Raw genomic sequence first — 19,600 nt, forward strand, 5'->3', positions numbered from 1 at the left:
ATCCCCGGCTCGGCGCCGAAGTGTTGCTCCGAGGTGAGCATGGAAAGGAACGGAGAGCCTGTGGAAACGGTGTGCGGCGGGCACAGAGACGGATGTGGGCACGCCCGCTGCTGGGCAGGGCACAGCACGCAGGCGACCACGGTGCGCAATGGGACGCGGTCACGGCCGGACAGGGTACCCAGCGGGGGGCGTGAAGTGGGGTCACAGGGCGCTGGCAATGCGGGCGACCATGGCCTGGCGAGGCACCTTCCGGGGAGCACGCGACGGGCTCGCGGGGCGCTGACAATGCGGGTGACCACGGTCTGGCGGGGCACTTTGGGGGCAGCACGCGACGGGCACGCAGAACGCTGGCAGCGCGCGCGCGTGGGCACAGCTTGCGGCGAATTCAATGGCGCCATCGAGAGCTAAGCTCCAGCCAGAGCAACACGTACTCTGGTGGGATAGGGGGGTGGGGACGCACGGTTCGGCGGATGCGGGTAGATAGCAAGTCAACAGCGATGAACGACGTCGACGGGCGCAGAGAGAGGCGAGCGGAGGAGTTGGCGGCGAACGGCGGTAGAGCGGCCGGCCCGCCGAGCGTTAGACGTTGGAGTGGCGTCAAAACGGTTGCCGAAAACGTGGACGGCCGCCGGCGAGGAGGCCGACCGTCGGAGGAGGTGGAGGCCGTCGGTGGGCGAGAGACCGACAGCGGCGTTCCGGCGGCGGTCAACAGCGAGGAAACGACGGTGGATTGGCGGCGTGGTAGGCGGCGATCGACGGCGGGTGGCAGCCGGGACGGTGGCGGCTTTCCTTCTCCCCTTCTTCTTCTTCCTCTACTTCCTCTTCGTCTTCTTCTTTCTTCTTCTTCCTTCCTCTCACGATATGACTCTTCAACTTCCAATATGAAAACTTCCAAATTGAAGAGTGGTAGTCTTGGGGGCCCACCCCTCCTTATATAGGATGGTCAAGATGGGCCCCCATAATAACAAAGGGAAAAGAAAAGGAAAAGGAAAACAGGCCCATTAAGCATGGGTGGGAGGGGAAGATGTCCTCATGTGGGCCTTCCCCTCACTACACTAGTAAAGGAAAGCAAAAGAGAAGTAAAAGTGGATAAGCCCGATGATGAGGGGGCGCGTGTATCACGCCGAGTATCTGAACTCTGGGTCGCACGTCGCTGCGGCGGCTTGTCGTGTCGGCTGGACACGTGTCACTGGCGGGCTCGGTGACGACGGTGGCTCCTCGCGTGACGGCTCGATGGCATCCGGCGGTGTTGCGCCATCAGGGAGCTGTTGATGGAGGATGACTTGGAGAAATTGGAGCCAATGTCTGCATATAATGCCATGATGAAGACAAAACCCTAAAATTGACATGAAGATGCTGACGAGGAAAGGATAGAGACATCTTTGGATTAAATTAACGGCTAGGAATTATCCAACTTCAGTGCTTGATATTTGACTATTAATCAAGCTGAAATTCAAAGAGTACTTGTGTCTTTCCGTCCTCCATCCATCTACATAAGTGTATTTTTGTTAAAATATCTTTAAACTCACTTGTTCGTAGAGGGGCACACTAAAGGAGAGTGAGGTTTTGAAGGTTCATCAATGATGTTCTTGATGTCTTAAGTACTTGGAGAAGGATTACAGAGAGTGGGGAGGCTGATCTACATTAGGAAAATGCCTTTATCCTGGAGGAATATAGGGATCTAAGGTTAGTGATGGAGCACGCAATTATGCTTCATCGGAGATGCCTACGGAGCCACCATCATCGTCATCGTAGTCCTGCCAAATTTTTAGATTTTTTATATTTTTCTTTGGTTTTAAAAAGGGTCCTATGGATATGGACCCCCTTAATGGACCATTCACGCTGATCTTGAGCCCCTATATAAGGGAGAAGAGGGCGCCCTAGGTTGGTTAGACCTGAATTTGGAATAGACTTTTTCTTCATTTTGTGGTCTCACCAAGGAAGAAAGAGAGAGGAAGAAGGAGAGGAAGAAGGAGCATTAAGAGAGAGGAAAAAGAGAGTCGCCAACCTTCTCCAACCCCGCTTGCCTTGGGAAGGCAGCTGCCGTTAAGGGCCGCACCTTGGGTCATCGCCATGGGCGTCGCAACCGTGTGCACATTGAAACCTCCACCCGTGTGACTCACGCGCACAATGAGTGCTCGCCACGTCTGCCCCGATGCGCTACTCCAATAGATCAAGAATCGCATCGCCGTGGTCTGGAAACCTTGGTCAAAAGGGGTATCTAGCCGCCGACAAGGACTACGCTCTAGGTTGACATCACGGATGCCCAAACCCGGTGTGCGTTGCACCCTCCACTCGTGCAACTCACGCACACGATGACGCATGCTACGTCCGCCACGGGTGCCTCTCCAACGGCTCGGGAATGCATCACCGTGGACAAGATATTGTGGTAAACTGGTCATTCTGCCACATCAGCTAGTCCAACAGCCGCTAGCCTGATGCAGTAGCTGCCCACTAGGAGCATCCAAACGGGGAATCATGTCCTGCCCGATCAACGCATGGCCAATGATCCGGCCATTCCCCAATGACCTCAATGTACTAGCATGTGGTCGAACAGTCCTTGCTGCTCACTAATTGCTTTGTGCTATCTCACTGGTTCACGGTCACCAACTGGTCTATTCTAGCACCAAGGATTGCTGCGACTACGACGCAAGACATAACCCTACAACCTGCCAACCATCCTAGTGGTACTCGGTGCTGTCCCGCACCGCATCGCACATCCAGCAGTCTCATGCGGTGCTAATCCCTTTGTTCTCGGCCAGCTCTGTCACGTAGCCACAAGGCCTGCCTGCCGCTCAAGCCGCCTTCGCGCACAACCGCGTGATCTATCACTTTCTGACTATGCCCCTTCCCTTGTGCTGTTGTGGTCACTCGTGTTTTTGACAGGAGACTCCACTCGTTCTGACCCACCTCAGGGTTCCCCGTCAGACTCGGTCGGCTGCTCAAGCTGCCTGACAACTAACCATCTACATCACTCCTCGCCTCTGATCTCCAGCTACCACTCCTATGTCGCGACGCCGACACCAGTTGAGCCAAGTTGTGCATGTTAACGGCCCGCCTCTACCTACCTGTCTGCACCGACCTGTGCGCGATGAAGGCATCGACGATGAATGTGGCCACCGATGAGGTACATCATTCACGTTGCTCTTCAGTTATGTTACATCTCTTAGTATATTTTCAATTGCAATCCACCATGCTCGGGTTGGAATGGGTGAGAGATTATATCGAGAAAACTACACCATGAGTGAATCATTAGGTATGGATCGAGCCTGTGCGTTACGTGCGAGCGTCATCAAAATTATTTTGTTTGCACCATGGTCACCATTGTTGCTTTGACGAGGGTCAGAAGGTCACCATCACCAGTCGCCAACCCCGGAGCTCATTGCTCGGCGAAGACCCACGAGTCAGGGCCTGCACGTACCTCCGCCTAGGATCCATTGCATCATGTAGTTACATTCTCTTAGAGAACTATCCGACCGGATGACGTCCGTGACGATGTCGGACATCATCTTGGTATCAAATCATCATCTTGATACCCATCCGAACGACATCACCAGTTACGTCTGGCATCAAATTGGTATCAGAACATCGTCTCTATACATGTCCGCACAACGTCACCAACCACGTCCAGCATTAGTTAGTCCCTTGTCTTACATTGCTCCATACTGAACATATTTAGTCAACTAGGTCATATCCATTTCATCATCACTATCCACCGTCACCATCAACATCCATTGCTACCTCTTAAACTATATGTACCCTTTCCACCCTCTAAAGAAGTTATTTCCATAAGATCCATTCCCTATGAAGACAAACCATACTCATCAACTATATTTTACATTTGCATGAAAATTGGTTTATAAATTGAATTGATTAAACTCTTACCCAACAACAACATATCTTTGCACCTAATTTTGAGTTAATCGATTTGCATCCTTGTGTGGAAAATGGTTGCCATTAGGGATTTTCAATCTATTTATTTAGTGATATTTTTAATTAACTAAAAACATTTGAGATTAAATCAGCTCATAAAATCTTTTTAACACTTGAGAAGGAGGTAAGTTTTATCTTCTACTTGAGTTCTTTATTTATATGTGGAGAACAAGCCTTGTTCGTATTTTTTAGGTAAAATAGTCGGTAGAAGACAAATTAGACCCCATGAATTAGAAAATGGGGCTGAATAGGGGAAACCTCAAATGACAGAGACACTAACAATGACATTGAAGATTATGTGATTAATGGAAATTCAGGGCCAATGAATATAATAAGAAGATTAAATGAGTATTCGACTCCTTTTGGGTATGAACCACATATTAAAATTAATTATTTGATTTCTGAAGGATAGAAATTTAAGACAGATCATTACATGATTCATTTCCTTCCCAATTTTTATGTTTTATCTCAAGAGGAACTTCATAAGAATTTAGAAGAGTTCACTCTGATTAGTCAAACTTTTCATTTACATAATGTAACTTTTCATTTACGTAAGTTGTTAAACTGAGATAATTTCCTGTTAGTGTTTGAGATAAAGCTCAGAGCTGGTTTTCTTCTCTATCAGTGAGTTTTGATAATTGGAAATAAATGAGGATACTAATGCATATACGAGAGGTATAGGATATTTCAGCCAGGGACCCGATGAGTCCTTAGGAGGAATATGGGAGAAATTAAGGGAACCAATACAAAAATGTCTGCACCATAGTTTACAAGAATGGAAGATTCTCCAAATATTTTACGCATGGTTAAGAAACCAAGAGAAGAAGAGGATTGATGCCACTAGTGGAGGTATGTTTACTCATAAGTACTTGGATGAGGCTATTGATATTTTAGAAAGCCTTGTAGATAGAGAGTGGCGCCTATTATGTCATCTGTAATGTCTACGGAAGAACACAAAATTTAGAAGAGGTAGGAGCTGTTGAACCCAATTATGGATTGACTAATTAGTTGAAACAGTTTCTGATTTAACTACAGGGCTAGATACGATGATGACTCTTGATGGACCTAGATCGTCTCAATTAGATATCCCATTATGCCATCATTGCTCTAGTGCTGATCATGTTGTGGTAGATTTTCCTATACCTGAGAAACTTACGACCATTGATCAGTCTAGGATGAACAAGCCTATGGGTCAAAATTCTTCGAATTCTAGAGATAATATATACAGTATGCCTAACATGGAACATACTTCTTATCCAGCTAAACCCTTGTCCTTTCAAAAGTAAGAGACTGAGTTTCTATCCATGGTATCCACAAAACTCCTTCCAGTCAAACACTAACCCATCTTATGCAGAGCTATACGGGAGTTTGCAGGAAACACAAGAGAAGATGGAGCAAATGCAAGATCAAATGTTGGGAATGATACAAGACTTCAAGAAGGAGATAGAGAGGATGAGAGAACACCAAGAAGAAAAGATGGATTATAAACAAAAAGGTAAATTGAAAAAAATTGTTCCCACAACCATGAAAACGGTTGACTCCTGACTCAGCCTGAACAGACATGGATATTCCCTTATTGCTGAGAAAAACAGTTGTTTATTTTAGAAGTAAGTTGATTGCTTAGGCATCTGAAAAGTTGTTTGATGTTTCTTGAATCTCCAAGTCTATATTGATCTTGGGAAGAGTAAGAACTCGGTGAACAAGGCTCATCTTTTAGAGCTTAGGAACAATGATGAAGGAAAATGCAAAAGACACATAATGAGTGCATTTAATTTTGAATCATATCCTAATCGCTAAACATGCCTTATGGGTATAATGCCTGCATTTCTGATTCTTGTAATAGAAAACATGGCAATAAAATATTGAGGCCGATACATTTTAAATGTGGTTATATATCAAAGATAGAGGCCGAACAAATAGTCCTTGAAGAAGTTTTATATCAATAATAATCATGGACTCATTGGATGATGATTCACAATCTGTAAAATTCTTCAGGTACACACAAAAGAACTTCATGTTGTATAGATGTACCCAGTATATCTGAAATCATGGGTTCTAAAACATGGTCTATGTATCCTGAGGCCATAGTACCCACTAAAGGTAAGTGGTGTTGGGTTCTAGAGGCCTAGATCTGAATGAAGACGACAATTCCATGCAGCGGAAGACACATAAGCAGAATTGAATGACATTGATAAAATCATGAATTAAAGTACATTGACACTGATCAAATCCATGCTTCATTTGATCCTCGAACAAGTTGAATGGAGCTGCTCATGTGTGTAGCTTCTAGAAGTATCCGCATGGTCCTAGACACGTTGGATTTCCTCCTTCTTGATGAGCCCTGTCAATCTCTATTGCCGTCGTTACGCCGTCCCGATTGCATCGAGAATGGAGAGGAGTTACGGGGAGAAGGGAAAAGAAAGGGAAGTCACCTGAATAAGTTTGGCCTGGTGAATTTCATTCAAGGCCCTTCAGCTATTTATACTGAGTGGTTGCTTTTCACAAACCCCCAAAACTTAAGTAGATCTTCTAACATCCAAAAGACCATTTCCGCGTGGCCCTTTAGGCCCATGTATCGGTCTAGTTAATGACTTGAGTGGCCAAATAACCTTTATTGGCCTTCAAAATTAATTAACCATATCATCATATAGACTAATTAATGTCCGACTGATTTAACCCAATCGATAGGTTGAGTCTCGAACACGTGGGATGCCAAGCTACACCTTATGCTCTAGAAGATATAAAGGAGTGTGTATCACTTCACTCATGGAATAACCCTGAACTGACATCATCGTGAAGTGTGCAAGTTGAATAAGGTGTAGGAGAAGACGATGGAGGTGCACTGGTTTGGTCTTTGACCTGATCTGTCACAATGTCTATATGTTGATAAGGTAGTAGTGAGAGAACTGTTTTGGTCTTAAGGAGAGATAGTGATGGCGCATGCCATCAAGGATCGTCATCGACGTCATCTGCGCCCTGCGCCCGTGACATTGAAGACCGGGTGATCTTGCTCCGGTTATCATCCTCGCTTTTCGTTTATCTTTCTTTCATGTTTTGTTTTTATCCCCCCTCATTCGCCTACTTTGTCGTGTTTCGTCGCAACCGCGACGGTCGTCTTTCGTTGCTTTTCCATCGAGGGGATGGGTCTCTATCCACCCCTCTTCCCCTTGTTTCTTCTCCTTCTTCTTCTTCATTTCTCCCCTTATTTCCCTTTTTACTCTCATCTGTGTTTGTAAAGGGGAGCCCTTTTATAAGGGCTCCCCAACTGGACCCGTTATGGCCCACTTAGGGCCCAACTCTTCTCCCCGTTATAAGGGAAGAGAGGGCGCCCTAGGGTTCCTCGACCAGTTTTTTTTTATTGAGGCATTTTATCGAACAGAGGACTGGTCTCCTTCCTCGTTTGAGAAGAACAGAAAGAGAAGGAAGAAGAAGAAGGGAGGAAGAAGGAAAAGGGGAAGAGAAGGATCGCCCGCTGCCGCCGTCGCTTGGACCACACCGCCGGCCGACTGACCACTGCCGCCGCGTTCTTGCGGCCACCGTTCTGCCGCCGACCGCGGCACCTCCGCCGCGTCCGCGGCGCCTTGCCCGCATGTCCAGACCCGTGCCACCACGTCCCGGCCCGCACCGCCGCGTCTACAGGGCCTCGCCGCCGCGCAGCCCGCCCGCGCTGCCGCCGCAGCGCCACCGCGGTTCATGGCTGACGTCCGGCTGCGCCCTCGCCGCCGCCGCCGCCGCACCGCCCGCGCTCGCCACCGCTGCTGTGCCATACCACGCACCATCACCCGCGCCGCCGCACAGCGCGCTCTTGCCCGCGCTGCGCACCAGTCCCCGCGCCGCCGCCGCAGACACCAGTCCCTCGCAATCAGCCGTGCCGCTCCGCCCGCCAAATCGCCCAAAGTCGCCACTGCCTGCGCTGCCAACCCCTCCACTCCTGCGACATCACTGCACCGCTCGGGCATCTGAGACGCCCGCCATCGCTTGCAGTCGCCGCGCAAAGAAGTTTTCGCCGCTCCCACGTGTAACTCTGTCAGTTGCAAAGTGCTCGAAACGTCCCCTACAACCGAGTCCTTCACGTCCTATCTTTACAAAGTGCTCTGGCACCTACGCTGCACGTCAAGCCGTCGTGACCTCTCCGGCACCCATCATCCAACCCGCTCCGACACCGGCCGTCGACGAATCACCGCACTACGAGCCTGTCGTCGAGGTACGCCATATTCTCCGATGCTCGTTTATTTACTCTTTGCAGTGTATTTTCGTTCCGACTCCACCGCGCTCGTGCTAGGTAGGTGAGTGAGGTTAAACATGAGAAAAACTACGTCTTTGAGTGTCTTACCGGTACGGACGAGTACGTCCGTTACATGCGAGCCCTACGGACCGAGTCCGTTCGATCGTAGACGCCTTCATCACTTCAATGAGGTTCGAGAGGCCTCCGTCGCCGTCACTTGGTGACCCGTCCAAGCTAGGAGCTCGGCGCCTACCTTGAGTCGGAGTCTGCACGTACGGCACGTAGGACCTCATCCCGCATAATAGTTACATACCCGTTAGGATTACCTGTCGGACGACGACACCGCCGTCTCCCGATACGTCATCATTTATCGTCGCCAAGCCATCATACTCGGTGACGACGGGACAATGTTCTAGCCGTCCGTCCTGCATCAGATGGCTGAAGCTTTAGGACCTTTGACCATTCATGTATTACCCTAGATTCCTAATCATGTTTTCTAATCCATAGTAGGATCTTCGCTGGGTCACCCTTCCATGATCAGAAAACGAAAGAGGAACATAAATAACTCAAATATAGAAATATTTTAATTTTTTTGGATTTTTAATGTTTCTGAATAATATCTAATAATTTGATATAAATAAATAAATATATATTTATTATAAACAGCTATGCAGAGGACACACTATACAACAATAAGGATTCATTAAATAAAAATGGTGACATACATGGAGGATGATAATGGAAATATTATGATTAATATGTGCCGCTAGTTGGGAAAAATTAGTTAAAACACCTCATTTTTTAATCTACAATGGGGACAAGGATGGCCTGGATGGAAATATCCCGATTTGTCTACCCAATGAGACATGAGGAGTTGGGCCTAAAGATGGGACAGTGAGATGTGGGGGTGGCTTGAAATATAAGCATTAAAATAAGGCCATTCACTAAAAAAATTGGCAAGAAAAAAGGCACCACCCTTTTGTTTTAATGATAAGCTATAAGTTACATCCACCCTCTAGGACGTACATATATTTGATAATCCACTAACACAATCCTTATGTGGTTCTCAAGCCAACAACACTTCTATGACACATTTAAGTTCATCGAAAGAAATGTTCATTCATTATTATTCCCCTGTGATGTTTATAATGAAGTTGTTGAATATATGGAATGACTGAGTAGATTGTTATGATACAATAATATAGTTTAAACAATTATTCTAATTATTCCTATTTGAAGGATACAAAAGGAGGGTATTGAAATATTAAGAAAGGTAGGCAGTGTCTTATCCTACTTTTCTGATGTAGACATTAGTATAGAGACACTAATGATAGATAGTGGGTGCTATTTAGGGAAAGAGTTCACTGGATTAATCTGTAGAAATCCCTGAAATTTATAATATCTAAACATTAATAATGTTGATTTATATCAGAATTGTGTGAGTGGTCCTAGGACTTGAGACATTAAAGACATATTGTGGATGGACAATTATGTTTTGATTATGACTTGAAAGTCCGTGATCATGTTATTCAAACTAATCTTAGCTCAAATATAGTGAGAAATACATTAAGTCGATAGAGTGTTCAAGATAGGATCATCTACCCTTGGTATGAGAAAAGATTCAGTCGAGTAAAAAGATGCATTAATATCTCTGGCCAGGGTAGTAGAGATATTGTACAAGATGTTCTTCAATGATCTCCATTACACATCAATCTTAACCTGAATGATGGATTAGGATTCATCTACCACTTTATAATTTCTAAAGCACGAGTATAATGGAGATTCCCCCAAGAACCAGAAACTCAACCAAAAAATTGGTTTAAATTTATTATGGTTTAACTAATATATATTTAATTGTTAAATATGGTCATTAAATGTTGTTGGGTCATTAAAGTTATTTACTAGGCTGACAGATAGGCCTAGAGGGTTTCACGCACAAAATCTAAGGTTCATATTGTCTCGAACATCATCGCTCCCAATAAATCATCGTCAAAATTAAATCAAGAGTTATTTTTCATCATTTATCTATGACAAAAAATTGCAACAGATGACTAATGAAGGAGGCTGGAATGGGCGGATTAGACAGAGAGAAAGAGAAATAGAGATAAAAAGAGTGACAAAAAGAAAGAGAGGGGGAGAGCAGGAGCAAGAGTGCGAGAGAAACAAAAGACAGAGAGAGAAGGATAGAGTGACCTGGACAAAAATATTTTCACTTATCCCTTTTTACGGTCATCATCCCCATCCACTCTATTGGCCATCCCTGATGGGGGACCCTTAAGATTGTATGCTTGATACTCATCCTCCCTATATAAGGGGATGTCATGCCCAAGCGAGGTAGGATTTTGAAAATTGAAAGATTGAAAGTTCTGTTCTTGTTGTCTTAGAGAGAATTTAGATAGTGGTTAGATATCTAGCGAGTGGAGATTGTGGATCGCCGTTGACGTCTCGCCCCACGTTGAGATCACTCCGTGGTTCGTCTCACAGCCAATCGGTCTCCTCCACGCCCCAACTTTCTTGGAAGAATCACGATTCAAGAAACCTGAAGTTGTATCAGTAACTCGCCCAAGAATCATAAAGAATCCACCTTCGGGCTAAGTCTTGAAGGGATTCAGGTCGACACCGCCGTCGTCGCGCGTTGTGTCCTACCCTTGTCCATAGTCGTCACCTCTGCCGCCACCGTTGCCTCCGCTGTGCACCGCGCCTGCCACACACTGTACCAGCCGAGCTCCGTGCACCGCAACCCGCCGCGCGTCACGTGCCACCGCTCGCCCCGCCCCACCGTGTGTCGTGCCTTGCCATGCTCCGCACCCAGTGCGTGCTGCGCCCCTCCGCGCGCCTCACCTGGTGATGGCGCACGCCATCGAGGATCGTCATCGTCGTCATCCGTGCCCCGCGCCCGCGACGTTGAGGACCGGGTGATTTTGCTCCGGTTATCTTTCTCGCTTTTTGTCTATCTTTCTTTCGTGTTTTGCTTTTATCCCGTTCTCATTTTCCGTTTCGTCATGTTTCGACGCACCCGCGACGTTTGTCTTTTCGTTGATTTACCGTCAGGGGGGATGGGTCCCTCTCTATTCCTCCTCTTCCCCTTGTTCTTCCCCCTATCTTCTTCTTTATTTCCCCTTATTCCCCATCATTCTCGTCTTGTTTTGTAAAGGGGAGCCCATTTATAAAGGTTCCCCAAAGGACCCCGTTTGGCCCATTAGGGGCCCATCCTCCCCCCCCCATAAGATAAAGGGTGGGCGCCCTAATGTTCTTAGAGCTGTTTTTTCATTGAGGCATTTTATCGAGCAGATTACAGGTCTCCTTCCTCGTTTGAGAAGAACAGATAAGGAAGAAGAGGAGAAGAAGGAGAAGGGAAGAGGAAGAAGGATAGGAAGAGGAGAAGCCACCGCTGTCGCCGTTGGGCTGCCCGTCGCCGCCGCTGGTCGCCAATCGCCGCGCTGCTGACCACCGCTGTTCGCGCGCTTGCGCTGCCGCACCATCGCCGATCACGGCAAATGCCGCCGCTCGCGCACCGCGCCGCGCTTATCCGAGCTCGCCGCTGCAGCATCCGCACCGCCGCGCCGCGCTGCCGCTGCGCGCGCCGACCGCGTCGCCCACGCCACGCCGCGCGATCGCTGCCGCCGCACCGCCTGCGCCACGCACCCTTACCCGCGCCACACTGCGCCGCACGCGCCTCCGGTGTTCGTCCACGCCGTACCGCGTGCATCGCCCGCGCCACCTGCGACCAGCCGTGCCGCTCCGCGCGCTTCGCCCGCGCGTCAACCACCCGAACTCGCCGTTGCCTGTGCAGCCACTTCACCTGCTCCCGCGACGCACGCAGTCGAGGTACGCCGTCGCCTACCGTTGCCGCGCGAAGACGTTCTCAGCGTGTGCATGCGACACCGTCACGCCGCATGGAACCCCCCCTACGTCCGAGTCCTCTACGACCAATCTTTACGAAGCGCTCCGACACCATCCGTTGCACGTCAAGCGCCCGTGACCTCTCCGGCGCCCGTCATCAAACCCACTCTGACAGCTGACCGTCGACGAATCACCGCACTACGAGCTATGCCGTCGAGGTACGTCGTACTCCCGTCGCTAGTTTATTTATTCCTTGCAGTGTATTTTCGTTGTCTCCATCGCGCTCAGGCTAGGTAGGTCAGTGAGGTTAAAGGAGAGAAACTACGTATTTGAGTGTCTTACCGGTTCGGACGAGTACGTCTGTTACATGCGAGCCCAACGGATTGAGTCTGTTTGGCCGTAGACGCCTTCGTCACTTCGACGAGGTTCAAGAGGCCTCTATCGCCGTAACTCGGCAACCCGTCCAAGCTAGGAGCTCGGCGCCTCCCTCAAGTCGGAGCCTGCACGTACGACACGTAGGACCCTCATCTTGCTACGTAGTTACATACCCATTAGGGTACCGTCGGACGACGACACCGCCGTTCTCCGATACTACATCCTTTATCGGCACCGAACAATCATATTCGGTGCCTACCGGACGACGTCCCTGATGCCGTCCTGCATCACCCATTCTTGTGCCGCGCCTGCGATTAGCTGTGTCATCCGCGTGTTGCGCACCGCACCGCGCTGCGTGCTACGCCCCGCCATGCATCGTGCGTCTACCGTATGCCGCACCCCTCCGCACGCTGCCCCTGTCTAGCACGCCATCCTGGTCTGCCCATGCATCTCCTGCTGCTGACCGCGTCCTACCACGCGCCATCCCTTCCAGCCATATGTGCATAGTGCTCGATCTTCTCGTCATTGATCATCACAGACCCAACAGTTGCCTTCTGCCAGGTCTTTCCCTCGTCTTCTCCCTTTTTATCCAGTATTATTATGTTTTTGCAGTGCGTCTTCCCCTATCAGTTCCTCTGCCTTTACTCGACATCTGATTGAATAAGATAGCCACATCTTGTCGAGAGGTAGGATAATCGTTGTGATAGAAGATTGAATTTTCTGATATTAAAGTGCGGACAACCACGGGCCGTAAAATGCTCCTTACGTTATAGGTGTTCTAGTGCTCTCGAGGGTCATTGAGAGTATATCTTGATTCATTCCCTCCTTCAAGAATTTAGTGGATTGTTCACTTAGTCTGACGATATACTTTGTTGCTCATTGAGGGTTTTTCTTACAAATACTTGCACAAATACATAACTGTCATTTAGTATCCCATCGTTCTAACTGTGCTCTAATACGAGCCGTCGATCCCGGTACTCTCATATTACATCGATTCCCATCATAAACAGTTCTCATCCATATAGATGAGCATTGTCATCCTGATCGTCAATAGAGAATCAAACAACATATAGCCGTAAAACTTCATACTCATCAATGATGGTCATCATCCCCGCGCACAGTAGTCATCGTCCTCTTCCACAACCATCTTCATCCCCATCCATGAGATTGTTTTCTTTCATCAACGATGGTCTTTGTCCCAATCCATGATTACCTAAATCATCCAATGAATTTTTCTTCAAATATTTTTTTATATGAGTTTTAGGGGTAATGAGCATGGATGAGTGTAGAAGAGAATCAAACAACAGATTGAGAGAAAGACTAGAGCTCAAAGGATTTTTTTAATTGTTAGGAAGAATGAGTGCAGAATGATGAAAAGAGAAAACATCAGATTAATTTCACTATTCAAATGGATTTTAATCAATATCATGTTTCTAAATTGGTGATAATAGAGTTGAAAACTAACTTGTATGCCGCTAAAACCCCAAAGGATCAATGTTGCATCCCCACTTCCACTGGATTTGACTCTGTGATAGATCCCTTAATTCAAGCTTAAGTTCCCCCTCCTAAGAGTGCTAATTCAAGTGAATTTACATACAAAATAAAGATCTTGATGTCAGCTTTCCATAGTATACAAACACATTCTATGACTCAGAATATATGTTTGATACGGCTTGAATATGTCAAAATCCATTGTCAGGTTAAGATAAAACAATGATAAGGCATTCAAAGAAGTACCAAATTATCCAGCCAACTAATCATAACCATAAGACCTAGATTTCTTGTGAACTAATCATATAGCTTGTTGGATGCTAGAAATCTATGTTATTTCAGATCAGGCTGATTCAGCCGTGCCGATCATTTTCTAGTGAAATAGAAGTTATAGAGAAATAAATGCAAGGATAAAGGAATAATTTGATGAATGTCTATCCCCTAGAGTAGAAAGTAGTAAAAAGGAATTAAACCTTAGAATTAATGAACTAAATCTGAAAAATACTATACTACAAGAGGAGAACAAAAAATTAAAATCAAAAGTAGGATCACTTGGTAAGGAGATCAATGAAGAACTAGGACTTGAGACTTCCCATAGCATGAAGAAAACTGAAAGATCCTACTTCATGAAGTTAGTGACCTGTGCTATCAGTTATAAGATCTTTAGCATGATGTTGGGATCTCACAGATCCTACTTTATTAAAGTTTAATAAGTGATACATCTGCCAAGAGGAAGAAGTCTGAACCAAAAGTAGTTCAAGGAGAATCAAAAAGCTTCTGACGAAATAAGGACATCTCAAAAATGTGTCATCTTTGGGAACAAAGTTTCATTTAGAAAGAACAAATTCGCCTGTAATTAGAACACAAGGAATAGACTTCAAGAATAGGCAATTCCCAATCATGGATAGATCATACTACATGCATCAGTATGTTAAAGGGAGTCATACTAGGTATGGACAACCATACAGAGGTGAAAGAAATCATTGGATGAGAACCACACGCAAGGATGTGTTTATGGGACTCCTCGACCCATGATGCATTACACTCGTAGACACAAGGTTAAATAATCTTGATGAAGATTTTGATTCCTTTGTATTTATGTGTGCCTAGATACTTGAGTCAAGTAGCTTGGGTACCCAAGAAAAATTAGTTTGTCTTCAGATTACTGCAATTGATATTGAGAAATTTTGTTTCTTTACCTATAGTTGAATAATAGAAGTTTAATGTTAAATTACATCAAAATTTTCCAAAAAAAATTAAATTAAATTATATGTATCTTCATGTTTTAAGATTTTTTTTTATCAATGTAGCCTATATTTTCCATTAAAATATTTGAAATCAATATGACTCCTTTTTATTAAAAAGATAAAATTTCTAATTTTTATCTAATGAAGAAAATGCATGGCTTGAATAATATTTTAATTACCAGAAAATTTTAGAAGTGTAGTCTAGAATTTTGAATTGATTATTTGTATTTTAAAGTTCAAAGTTAAAAACTCATTCATTTATACTCTTTTTAGTTCAGATAAAATTTATTCTAGGACTTATGCCCATGCTTGTTGTATTCTTGCTTCCTCTGGTGTCAATGGATGATTTATTTATATTTTAGTGTAAATTCTTCCTGATACCTATCTCCCGCATTCCCATTAATATATTGGATCTTTCCTTGTTTGAGTCTCTTTGATGAGTACTACCCGTATGAACATTGGATGGTCACATTTATGGGGAGCTATTATTTAAGGGGAGGCATAATAATTTTGTTGATAATTTTTAAAAAGGGAGATAATTGTAGGTATTATTGACATTTTGAAAGTCATCAAAAACTGGGATATTGAATATTAAGGCTCAGTGCATTTTATCAAAACGTAGAAGTATTTGTTTTGATTAATGATCAAAGTGGATTATGAAAATTCCACCCTCATTAAATGTGTTCACATTAGTTCAGATATGTTTAATCATATCATGAATTGTGCATATGAAGATAACTGACTTTATTTGGTTCAAACAAATACTTCTGCATGTAGTGGACGTCTACCTTCACGCGTATAAATATATGTGATGTTTAACTATCTGGTCAATAAAAGAGTAGGCCCCGAGATATTTATGACATGCTGATAATCCTGTCCTTAGTCATTGATCAAAAATATTTTTGTGAATCTTACGCCATTTGACCAGTGAAACATGATGTCCAACATGGACTTCTCAACCAACCTTAGATATTTATATCTAAAGTGATGGATTGTTTTATATGAGCCCAAATATCAATGAATGAAATTCAATATTTGTTACTATTTTGAAGTATATGATTTCAGATATTTAAAATAATTTTATACTAATTTTTTAAAGTTAAATTAATGGAGGAAATGCAACTATTGGATTTACCATTCATGTCTTATGAAATAAATGGAAAAGTTGTAATTCAGCCCATTCAAATATCGAAGCAGTTATGGTGACTAATTTTTCTCTCTCATATTAAATTCATTTGACTTCCAGGTATGTCAAAATTACAGCTTTCCCCTTCCAATATGTAAATCCGTATAGGCAGATCAAGCCCTAATACTTCAGCTCTCCATTCATCAGAGTTGGTCTTCGGCATAAATTTACAGTTTTTAAAAAAAAAACTTTCAACACCATGTTTGTTTCTTGCTTTCTCCCATATCCATAGAAACAAACATGGTGTTGAAAGATTTTTTGGTGCAGGTTTGAAGAAGTTACAAGGAGAATAATAGTATGCCTTCTAATTTGTGCCATCAACGAGCTTGGCCTGAAAATCATCTTTTGGATATTTCTTAACTTTCTTAAATTTGTGTGGTCTGCTAATCATTTTTATTATTATTTATAACATTCATTAAAATAATATCATATATAATCATGCTATTTCATGAACTTTTTATGAAGTTATAAATACATATCATCAATATTCATATTGTGCCCTGGACTCACCCTGTCATTGATCTTCATCTAATGATCATCATTTGGAAATTTTATAAATAATTATTAATCTTTATTTAATATAAACTTATTTTTAAATTTAATAAAAATCCATATCATGTAGAATTGCCATTTGGAAAAATGAAATAGCCCACTTATGGGGCAATTTATGGAAGATTCATACAAAATAATCATCACAAAATAAGCTCCCACCTATTGTTAAGGTTATCATTATTCTGTGAATACTTTATTTATGTGCATTGTTTTGAAAGTTACATGCACGATGAGGAAACATCCAGAAGTACTCCAGAAATATTTCAAATGAAGATTTGTGATTCCCAGTTGACTTTGGCGGTCAACTAGGTGAATGATTTGGGAGCTGAAGAAAACAAGACTTTGGGGGACAAGTCATAGGATGTCAAAAACTGTCACTCCTTGGAAAACTTTGGGGGACAAGGATGACAGAGCTTCACCAACATTTTATTTTATTGGCATCCTTGTTAAGCCTTCTTTCCAAGTGTTTTTCTTGGGGGATTCACAAAATTGGTTAGGGCTTTTCATCCCCTCTAACTGGCTACCGTGGATAGCATTAAGGAGTTACCTAAGCTGTATAAAAAATTTAAGCGAGTCTTTGCTATCCTATAACTCAGTCCCAATACAGGTAAATCGTGTTTTATTAGGATGAATCTATTAAACTGGATAAATTTTAAAGGAACTAATTCACACACCCCCCTTCTTAGGTCATCCTTTCAAACTTAACTAATGCATTTGAAATGATCCCTCCAGCCCATTAAGCCCCCTTCATGTCCCCCTAACCCATGGTCCACCTGTGACAGCCCACTACATGATGTACCACTCTACAATTGCCTCTTTCTCACCCTCCCGCGACACTCTGACTCGTGATCCGTTCCCTATTTCCCTCTCTAAAACTTAATATTTGGATAAAATAAACGCCAACTTCTCAAAATAGATAGAAATGCATCATTTACTATATTAATTCCAATTTAAATAATTGATTTCCTCATAAAATAAATGTATAAAATCATAGTACACTTCGTAAAGATCAATTTTAATAATAACAGCTTAGGGAAATTTCCATAATAATTACAAAATTCATTTTATTTATAATATTTTAAATTTATCTGTCTAAAATCATAATAATAATAAACATGTTTATGCAAGAATCATATAATTACTATATAGTAAATGATAACATGGATTGTTTCACTAAATTCAACTAGTGAAATAGTGATAAAGACTTTAAATTTTATACTATAAAGTTGTGTTGTGAAAAACACAACATGCAAACAGAAGGAAGTGACTAATAGAATATGATTTTTATTGTGGTGTCATATCATTTTTCACCCAAAATGGCATCGATGGAGGACCATCGAGAAGACACAGGTCAGACTCACTAGCAGCCGCGTCGTGGAGCCCGAGCCGATGTGAAGGACCCGACTCTCAAGTAAGCTTGACAACTGGCTCCAACTATTCTTTTATTTCTGCTTTTTGTCATTATGAACTGTTATAGGCCCTGGTATTTGGGCTCTGTTATCCTATTGTTTTGTATGTTTGTTTATTAGGGCCATTAGGGAATGGCCATCTTTGGGCAATTCCCCTAATGGGCTCATTAGGGCAACCACACCTACTTAAAGGTAGGCTTTGACATTTTGGACCGGGGACCGGTCTTAACCGGGACCGAACAAGACCGGACTGGAACTAGACCAAACTTCAGGTAAGGTTTAGGGCAATGCCAAAAAACCGGACCGGACTGGGTCCTGTCCTGCGCACTACCCATCCCCCTCCATGTTGCCCTTCCCATCACCCGGCCCAAGCACTCATCGTCGCTGCTCCACACACACAATGCCTCCGTCGCCCCTGTGCTCCTCTGCTACCCTGGTACCGGACCAGACCGGGACCGAACAAGGCCAGACCGGAACCGGACCGAACTTCAAGTACGGTTTAGGTCCATGCCAGAAAACCGGATCGGACCGGACCATCAAACCCTACTTAAAGGGGGTGGCCTACCCTAATGGAGTTGGACTTCTTATTTTTTTGTTTGACATGAAGATCTACTTTTGTTCACGTCGGAGTCCCGTTATCTCCCTAATGGATAGATGCATCAACAATGCCACTGCAGCCTCGACGGACTTCATCAACACCATGTTTTGAGTAAGATCGTGTTGCATGACGGTTGATCTCCTGTGGACCCGATAGCGCAGTCAACCCCCACTGTTTTCTGCATGTTTTGACCGGGCCCATGCAGCCTTGTGGAAGCCTGAGGTTGCCACATCAAGAATTATCTCGGATCTCATCAGCCGACGATAGATATTGCTCGTTTGAAGCCTTCGTCTAGGCCGTCGGACATTGCTCAGACGCCCGTGTGACAATTGTCGGTGACTATCAATACTACAAACTTTGAAGCCTACAGTGATTACGCTGAACCCACTTGAGTTCTCTGCCACCGCCTATGTCTTGGCCGACATCTGCAATTGTCAATGTTGACTTGGGAGATCTACTGCCAAAGCGCTCGTGCTGGATCAAACTTCCGGGCGGCGGACTTGGACTTTGACTCAATTGACCTACCCCGAGGTGTTCTTGTGGAGTCAACCCTTTCGGACGACTCCTTCAGGTTACACCCTCTAGACCTCCCCTATACTTTTAGCATAATTACCTGCTTCAGTGCTAATTTCAACATTCCCCTGCTGGAGAGAGTATTTAGAACTAGCCACCTTGTTTGTTGAGAGTAATGCTTATCCATTCTTGGTGTCAGATTAGACTCGTCATCGACGAAGGTTGGAA

Source organism: Wolffia australiana, chromosome 10 (genome assembly GCF_029677425.1).
Source record: "Wolffia australiana isolate 7733 chromosome 10, ASM2967742v1".
NCBI classification, from domain to species: Eukaryota; Viridiplantae; Streptophyta; class Magnoliopsida; order Alismatales; family Araceae; genus Wolffia; species Wolffia australiana.